Source organism: Kryptolebias marmoratus, linkage group LG21 (genome assembly GCF_001649575.2).
Source record: "Kryptolebias marmoratus isolate JLee-2015 linkage group LG21, ASM164957v2, whole genome shotgun sequence".
Classification (NCBI taxonomy): Eukaryota; Metazoa; Chordata; class Actinopteri; order Cyprinodontiformes; family Rivulidae; genus Kryptolebias; species Kryptolebias marmoratus.
This window is the reverse complement of record NC_051450.1, coordinates 7,387,485-7,397,140: the sequence shown is the minus strand read 5'-3', so window position 1 is coordinate 7,397,140 and position 9,656 is coordinate 7,387,485.

Sequence of the window (9,656 nt, the reverse complement as noted above, 5' to 3'; positions counted from 1 at the left end):
GCTGCCGTAAAGCGTGTCGCAAACCCACACGTAAAGCAGCGTCATGTCGCAAAACGGAGGTTCTTTGCAAAATAGTTATTTTTTCTTCTTATTTATCACTTATATAAACTGAATTTATGCAAAGTGAAAACACTAATACATTCGTCGTAGCCTACGTTATGAAATATTTACATGAATCATTGATACAATTATGATAGAAACAACAGAAACTATAGAAGAAAATATATCACGATAGACACCTTTCTATCGTCCCAACGATATGTATCGTTATATCGCCCAGCACTACTGTCAGGGTTTGGGGATTTTGCGTAACTGTGTGTTGGTTTTAAATGTTTTCCCAACTTGGATTTCTTTTAGTTCCTTGCTTTTTTATTTATTCTTAGCATATTTGTCAGAGTGTTTGTTTCTCTTCTTTGCTGAAGAATGTTTTTGGTTTAATAAATGCCCTCAGTCATTGGTTATTTGCTTCTCTGACTTGTTTAGTTTGACAAAAGTAGGTTTTATTTTGTCCATGGCCATTGTTGTCCTCAGCTGCTCTCACTCAGTAATCAGCTCTCTCAGTATGTATCGTTCTTCGTTTCTCAGCTTTATTTTTCAGATCCATGTTGTTTTTTCACGTTTCATCTGGGGGTTTTCTTTTTTTTTTTATTAAGATGCTTGGACTCTGTCTATCTGTCTTTGATGCGTTTGCCTGCAACTTTGGGCCTTCTTCATCCCAAATGACAATATTGACATACATTTTATTCACTGTGCAGCACTGCTATTCAGTCCTGTTTAGACTAACTGTACTTCACAGACTTTGCTGCGTTCCACCAGCCTGCCCATGGATGTGTATGTTGATCTCTGTTGTTCATTTGGGTAAGTTTAATGTTTTCCTCATGCTCATTTCAAGTCTGTGTACAGTTGAAACCAGATCTTTACATCCACTGTATAAAAAGACAGAACATTTTTTCCTCTCTGTTTGACATTAAATCAGGTCGGTTACGATTCTCAAAAATATTTCTATTTCCTAAATGCCTGAATAATGAAATAAATAACTTGATTGAAAATTTTCATTACTTTCTTCAGAGTCAAATGTTTACTTACACTAGGATTACTATGCCTTTAAAAAATGCGTGAAAGCCCAGTTGATGTTGTCATGGCTTTGGAAGCTTTTGATTGGTTAGTTGACAACATTCGAGTTAAATGGAGGCACACCTGTGGATGTATTTTAAAACACACTGCTTCTTTGTAAGAGATCATGGGAAAACTCAAAAGAAATCAGCCAAGATATCAGGAAGAGAACTGTCGACCTCCTCAACTCTGGTTCATCTTTGGGTTCAATTTCTAGACACCAGTAGGTTCATCAGTTCTAACAGTTCTACAGAAGTATAAACACCACGGGAACATCCTACCATCATACTCCTCAGGAAAAAAACAGATTCTGTGTTCCCAAGATTAATATGTTTTGGTTTCAAATGTGTGTCAATCCCAAACCAAAAACAAAAAACCTTTTGAAGACACTGCTGAAGCTGGTCAGAGAGCCATTATCCACAAAGAAATAAGTTCTGTACCAACATGGACTGAAAGGCCACTCAGTGAGGAAGAAGCCTTTACTCCTAAAGCAATGACAGTTTTCTTAATCTTCGGAGACATGTCCTGAGGTCTGATATAACTAAAATCGAACTTTTGCCCATAATGACATCATTACGTTTAGAGGAAAAACGAGGAAGCTTGCAAGCCTGAGAACACCATCCCAACTATGAAGTATGGGGGTGGCTGCATCATGCTGTGAGGAGGTTTTTCATCAGCAGGTACCAAGAAACTGGTCAAAGTTAAAGGAAAGATGGATGGAGCAAAATACTGAGAAATCCTTGTAAGGAACTTAATGGAGTCTTCCAGAGATCTGAGACTGGGACAGAGGTCCACCATTAAGCAGGACACTGACCCTAAACCCTCTGCTGCAGAAACACTCCTCTGGCTTAAGGAGAACCAGTTAAAGGTCCTGGAATGGTCCAGTCAAAGTCCAGAGCTCAGTCCACCTGAGAATCTCTGCTTTGGTTTAAAGATTGTTGGACACAAGCAGCAGCCATCCAACCTGAAGGAGCTGCAGCAGTTTGGTCATGAAAAATGGACAAAACAACCAGGTTAGATGGACCAAGACTATGGAGACAGACCTGAAGAGCATTGATGTTCGAACTGATGCATAAGGTGTTGGCACAAAGTATTAAGTTTTAGGGGCTGAATACATATGCGTGCACCATTTTTCAGTTTTATCTATTTTCTTTTTTACAGAAGTATTTAAAAGAAGTTATTTTCCTGCAATAAACTTTGGTAATTTTAAGTATGATTATTAATAAACCAATTGAAAATCCATTTAAATTCCAGGTCGTAAGGTAACAAAAATAAAAGAATGCCAAGAATGGATGAATGCTTGCTGTACACTGTATTTATTCTAAATTTACTGAATAATTATATTAGGATATCATGATGCCAGTGTTATTCAAAACACACTTATGCTGTGTAACTTTTTTTCTCTTAGACTTCCTGTGTGGATTGCATCTTTACTCCATGCTGCCAAACGCCTCCGTAGTGATCATGCTCGTCGGAAGAAGGTCTACCGTCTCCTGCAAAGGAAACTGGTCTGTGGAAGTTAATATTGTGTTTATTGTCCTTATCAGCTTCTCACTGTAATTCGAACACACCATTCAGGTTCTTAGGGAAGTCTACCGTGAATCCCTTTGCGTGGAAAGTGACGTACGCAAGTTTCAGGCCCTGTTTTGTGCATATGCCAGTTTTATAAATGAGACCCCTGGTCTCGCTGGAATGTCATGTTGCTGGCAGGAACAATGCTGGAGCTGGTATGTGAGGTTGAACACTACTAAGTAGGAATAGTTGGGCTCACCTCCATGCACAGATTGGGCTCTGGAACTCAACTCCTGAAGGAGGGCGGGACTCTTTCATGCTGTAGAGTTGCCCAGAGGGATAGACATAATACGCAGAGGACACGCCCAAGCCTCTGTCTGAGCGCTTCAGTGTCGGACTTCTCCCCCGTGATCAGGAAGGTTGCCTCCCTGCAGCTTCGAGTTGCAAGAACAAACTTTTTGTTTGTGCTTTTTATGCACCAGACAGTAGTTCCAATTACCCAGCCTTCTTGTTGTTTCTTGATGGTGTCCTGACAGGGGTGCTATCTGGGGATTCTGATGTTCTCCAGGGGCACTTCAGTGCCCATGTGGGTACTGACAAAGTTGCCTGGATGGGGGGTGACTGGGAGGAACGGCCCTCCTGATCTGAACCTTAGTGGTGTTCTGTTACTGGACATCTGTGCTGATCATGGGCTGTCCATAACAAACACCATGTTCAAGCATAGGGTGGTTTGGTGTGTGTGCTACAAGCACGTATCTGGATCTGGTCTGCATCTGAAATATTTGCGGGCTGCTTACTCCTGCGTTGGCCCCGATGAGAACAATATGTTGGTATGCAGAAAAAATAACCTTCAAAAGAGATATTTTGATTCTGTACTATAAAGTTACGAACCTTTTAAGAATAACCTTTAGCTCTAATTGCTTTCTCATGTAATATTTATGTTTTCAACAATCTTAATAAACTTTATTCCAAAATGTTTATCTTGGTATTTCCCCTCACACCAAAAAGGACTCCAATTCAAGCCTCAGCTGCAGGCCTTTCTGTGTGAAATTAGCATTTTTTTCCCTCTTAATACATGAGTTTTTGCCTGTGTTAGTTCTTATTCAACGCCAGAAGTTAAAATATATATATTTTTTTTAAATTTCTTTAATTTATTTTTTATACCCATCTTTGACTGCAGATGCTTAACGGAGTTGGCATTAAGGAGGGGAGCCTGTCTCAGCCCACCTACGTTTACCCCGATGAGGTGAAAATGTTGTTGCGCTCTGCCTTCCCAAAGGACGTCTGTGACCACCCAAATCCCTCCCACAGTAATGTAAGACTTGGGTTTTCTAAACTTGAGTCAGTTTAGTTTTACGTGGCTTAGAGATTACTCCAAGGAGAAAAGAATGAAGTTTCAAAAGCCAGGAAGAAAAGAAATATATATCGATGCTTTTGATTTTCAAAGTGATTCTAGGTTTGTGCTCTTAACAGATGTTAAAGTGAGATCAATATAGCCTCAAATGTACAACAACACATCATTTTACACAACAGAGTTCAGACCAACTCAATGCAGTGCTGGTATTAGCTTTAGATCCTGGTGTCATTCTCAGATTAAACACTGAATTAAAGCCATGAATTCATCCACTGAGCCAGCCTCTATGCTCTGATCTTAGTACTTATTATATTGTAGTTGATTTTAAATGGGAAAAAGGTGACTATTGAGAGTTATTGCTGTTACCTCCTGCAAGATTTTGTTAAGTCAAATATGACATTGTGTAATACATTGTGATGTCGTTCATTTGAGGTTGTTCCTGGTTTTATTTTTCGTAACCAGTTTTGCTGGCCCACACCTGTGGCCAGACGTTTTATATTAACTATCACAAAGTGTGCTGCCACCGTTCTTATTACTGTAATTTGCATCTTCTTCTTCTTCTGCTTCTTCTTTCGGCTGTTCCCTTTTCAGGGGTCGCCACACCGAGTCATCCTCCATCTAACTCTGTCTTCTGTGTCCTCTGTCCTCACTCGAACTATGTCCATGTCCTCTCTGACTGCATCCATATATCTCCTCTTTGTCTATGACTGTCATTTGCAGAAACTCCAGAATGTTATCATGAGTGAGCAGACGAACTGCAATTAATTACAAAGTCCCTTTTAGTCATGAAAATGAACTTTTACCACTAAAATAGATTTCTAAAACTATCAGAAATTAACCAAACTTACCTATTTGAAACTAAATAAACCAAATGACAAAAACTTACCTCCCTAATTAGGAAAAACAGGAGAAAACTAAGCAAACATAAACGGCAGCTCACTCCTACACTACATAATACTTCCGGTCCCTGTTCCAAAACTCGCATAGTGAGCGCAGACGCATCCGGTCTTTGCTCCTGATCAGAGCATGACAGTTAATCAGGTTCTTTCCTGTTTCAGGTGGTGTACGTCACTGTGGAGGATCTTCGTGAAGTTAAAGCAGACTGAAATATGCTCCCTCTTCACTCGGACTGGTAACGTGTTCGCAGCGTGGAAAGAATCCTCTGGTTCTGTGGGATTAGTTCGACTGAATCTCTGCGTGTTTCTAAATGTTTGACATGATGCAGCTTCATTTAAAGTGAGGGACATCCCAGAATCAGTTCTGTTAGTGACCACACCATCTGCTCTGATACGTAAATGTATAAGTACTTACCAGGTGCAAAGCTGGGTATATACTGGTTACTGTACCCAGTACTTACTGCCTATGTACATGGTACTTACTGGTACCCAGTATGTACAAGCTACCCTAAGTACCAGGTACTTATCCAGTACGTATTAAGTATTGCCACCATGTTTTCTTTTTCCTAACCGTTGTTGTGCTCGGAATAAACAGATGACTTGTTTTGAGAGGTGCAACTTGGATTCCTGTGTCAGGTTTTGAGTGAAATGAACCATTTTTGAAACAAAAAGAAAACAAAACCAAAGGGGCTGACGTGGCAGCAAAACCAAAGAGTGGCTCGCTGGAAAGACGAGGGGAAACCGGACAGAGCCTAACTGTCATGGCGGCACCTAAATGTCTGACCCACATGCAGAAAACACTCAGAAAATACCAACAGCAGTTTCTGTAGGAAAAAAGATTTATTTTCTCAAATTGTTTTGAGACTCAAACGGACCCCTCTGGGAAACACAGGATTAGTTGGCTCAGGAGTCAGTGATCCTTTAAAAGACAGAACACTGGTTAGATGACTTGGTTCTTGAACTGGTGGTTGGTTAGATAGGAGGTTTTGCTTACAGGTGTTGAGGTGAAGTTTCATCCAGGGAGGGAATTAACTGCTGGCTCTGAGGGGATCTGAATTCACAGGAGGCGTCAGGAGAGGTCAGAAGAGCAGACAGGGTTCGATCTGTGGTGGTTCTGGAGGTTGAGCAGTGGAGCAATCAGGCAACGGTTTCATCCAGGCATGAACAAGACAGACCTCCGAGCTGGAGCCAACTGGGAGCCCTAGGAGGAGTCAAAAACAGGGGATAAAAAATGCAACAAGGTTCTTAAGCAAGTTTCTGCAACAAGATTTGAATGGATTGAAGTACCACATTGGGCTAACACTCAGGCACTGAAGAGATGTCAGCCAGCTCCTTATATGCAGCTCCACTGATGAGACCAAATTGGCTCCAGGTGTTGCAGACTAGTTGCCCAGCTGCTCTCCAGAAGGCTCCGGGACTCCCCCTGCTGGACAAACTCAGAATATGCCCCCAGGACCACAACACTAACAGCAGAAATGAACCAGTGAGTGAGTGGGGAAACATGAACAGGTTTTAAAGGCAGATGATGATTTGGGAAGTGGACACAGGTGAGTGATTACTAACTTGGGACAGGTGTAGATGGGCGTGGCAGGCTAACTGGTAATGGGCTGAGGACAGGTGGATAATGATAGGACATTTTATTAGAAATATTACATACATTACTCAGATAACAAAGGATGGGTGTTAACATTTGTATTTTTATGAATAGCAACCCACACTGGAATAACAGAAAATGAAATAGCAGATAAGGTAGCAAAGAACTCCAAATCCTATTAACTTCACAGTACAAACAAGCAAATCAAAAGCAAAAAGTATCATCAAACAAGGACTGAAGACAGAACGGCAGAAAAGGTGGGATGGAGAAAGCAAAGAAAGATTGTTTTTATAGGGTTCAAAGGGCAGCAGGAGAAATGAGAGCTGGAAGGACCAGAAAGGAGCAAAGATCGATAACACGACTCAGATTTGGACATACAGGACTTAATTACTCACTTTATAAAATACAGAAGCATAACTCAGGGAAATGTGACCACTGTGGAAAGGATGAGGCAATAAAACTATCTTTTCCTCAAAAATATGAGGAAAAAAGAAGATGTATGAAGAGAGAGTTTGAAAGGATTAAAGAGAAGCTAAACACAATAAACACTTTACAAAAGAGTGAAAAGAGTTAAGAGATTCAAAGAGCAAACATATACAATATAAAATAAAATATAATTAGTTTTTTTAAACGAAACTGATAAATAGAATTTAAATATAAAGTACATACAGACAGAAAAAATCCATAGCAAACCACACTCTGTAACAGTAGGTGGCAGTAATGCACACCTTCAGTTTGTTGCCAACCTCCAATAAACACCATAAGAAGAAGAAGAAGAACGATAGAGACACAAAGTGTACACATCAGAGGAAGGGCAAAACACAAAATCACAAAAAACCAAAATAAAACTATACAAACTTGAGAGAAAATAAAACCAAAAACACAGTAACTTATTAAACTGAACACAGGATTAACCAGAAAGAAAACAGAACTACAGAAACAATGAAAAATTAAAGCTGTAAGCAGCGTTGGGCGGCCCTCGCAGCTCAGCGCCGCTTCGGCCTATGGCGACCGCGGGAACTCTGGCGACCGTCCTCTACGCTCTCTCGCACTTCCCGCGCATTTCCCATGCAATTCCCGTGCCGTCCACTAGGTGGCGCTCTGGGCAAACGTCCGAAATCACCTTCAGTCTGGATCATTACGACTCCTGTGGCATGTTGTGAAGTTTCACCTTCCTACGTTGAACGGTTCCAGAGTTGGAGCACGTGTGCTGTTGCGACCTTGAACTTTGACCTTGTGACGTTGAACTCCAACTGGCTAATCCTTGACCCATGGGGACTCTGGTTGTGAAGTCTGAACTTCTTAAGTTACACGGTTTTAGTGTAAAAGCCTCTGTTTGCATGTGACCTTGACCTTTGACCTTTGACCTTGAAATTGTTAGGGATGATCTTTGACCCATGGGGAGTCCAGCTTTAAGGTTTGAACTTCCTACTGTACATGGATGATGACTTAGAGCATATGGGCTTCTGTGACCTTGACCTTTGACCTTGTGACCTTGAACTTTAAAGTCCTGGTCCTTGACCCATGAGGGTTCTGGCTGTGAAGTTTGACGTTCCTACGACAAACGGTTTCAGACTTAGATCATGCACAAATATAATCTTAATTTTAGCTCCTGTTAGCTATTGCGGCCATCTTGATGTCACAAATTGACCATGTGAATGTGACCAGGGCTGGTCTGGTATGACCCACAGAAAGTTTCAATAAGCTGTGACTATGTATGAAGAAGTTATTCCACATTGATGTTTCATGGCGAATGGTCAGATTTTGAGGCTTGGCCACGCCCACATGCTTTCATGAATCAAAAAGCTTTTGATAACTTTTGACCTTCAATGTCTCAAGACTGAGCTCATTGATTCTGAAGCCTGTGTGTGAAAAGCTGTAGGAGGAGTTTGACCAAATACAGAGGCTGTAAACGTCCAAAATCGGGCAAAAATTCGAACTTTGATCCAAGATGGCCGACTTCCTGTTAGGTTTGGACCATGGCTCCCAGAGACTTTTTCGTAGGTCTTCATAAGTTACACATATGTGCCGAGTTTCATGATTGTCAGTAAAAGCATGGCTTGGGGCTGATTTTTTAAAGATTTCTAGGGGGCGCTATGGAGGAATTAGGCCACACCCACCAAATATGGCACTGCATTTCTGTTGGGGGCTGGACTAGGATCGATCGTAGTGAGTTTCGTGCAGCTCGGCTAAAATATGTGGAATTTAGAGCCAAACGTAAGGCAACGGCGTTACATCTGACTTCGCCACGCCGCCACGGCCACGCCCCCCAGCGAAAATTCTTGGTGCTTTAATGCAAGTCAGACCAACTTGTTAGCTGTCATCTGACACAGGATCGACTGGATTTGGTCAAGGTGAGTCACAGATGTAGCTTTCCCCCCTAAAAAAGTGACAAAAAGTGACTTCCTGTCCTGACGTCAGAATATGACCACATAGGATCGTCGGGCATCCTACAGGCATGAGTCATGCCAAGTTTGGTGCAAGTCGGGCGTTGCGTGTGAAAGTTATTACGTTTCGTTTGCTTCGCCGAGTACGCCAAGTTCGCCGCTTGGCCACGCCCCCTGAACATGCTCAAAAACTCACCATTTTGATAACTTTTAATCCCCTGTCCCTCAACTGCATACTGACTAAGTTTGAAGCCGATCGCTCAAAGCTACCTACCTACCTACGGTTCGTCCCATCTTACGTTAGGGGGCGCTAAGGAGCAGTTTGATTCCATTAGAATCACGTGATATCACGTCATATCCGGTGTTCTGTCGGAACAGCATACGTTGTCAGATCGCCATACGCGTAGCACAAACTGACGGCTTAATCTGTCAGATCAGCATACTTTGTCGGATCGCCATACGTATAGCAAAATCAGTATGACAAGTATATCCTGATCATCAGATCGTCATACACTTTGTTTTAAACATGTGTATGACAGCCTGACTTAGTAGTTAACCCATCAGATCGTCATACACTTAGTAGTTAACCCATCAGATTGTCATACACTTAGTAGTTAACCCATCAGATTGTCATACACTTTGTAGTTAACCCATCAGATCGTCATACACTTTGTTTCCTCCCCTGCCTCCAGCTTTCCCAGACAAAGACTCATGTTTCCTTTTTCATTGTATAAAATACTTTATTGATACATTCATTTGCTTTCAACAGTTTCTACTAAACGACATGACAAATCCAGCAC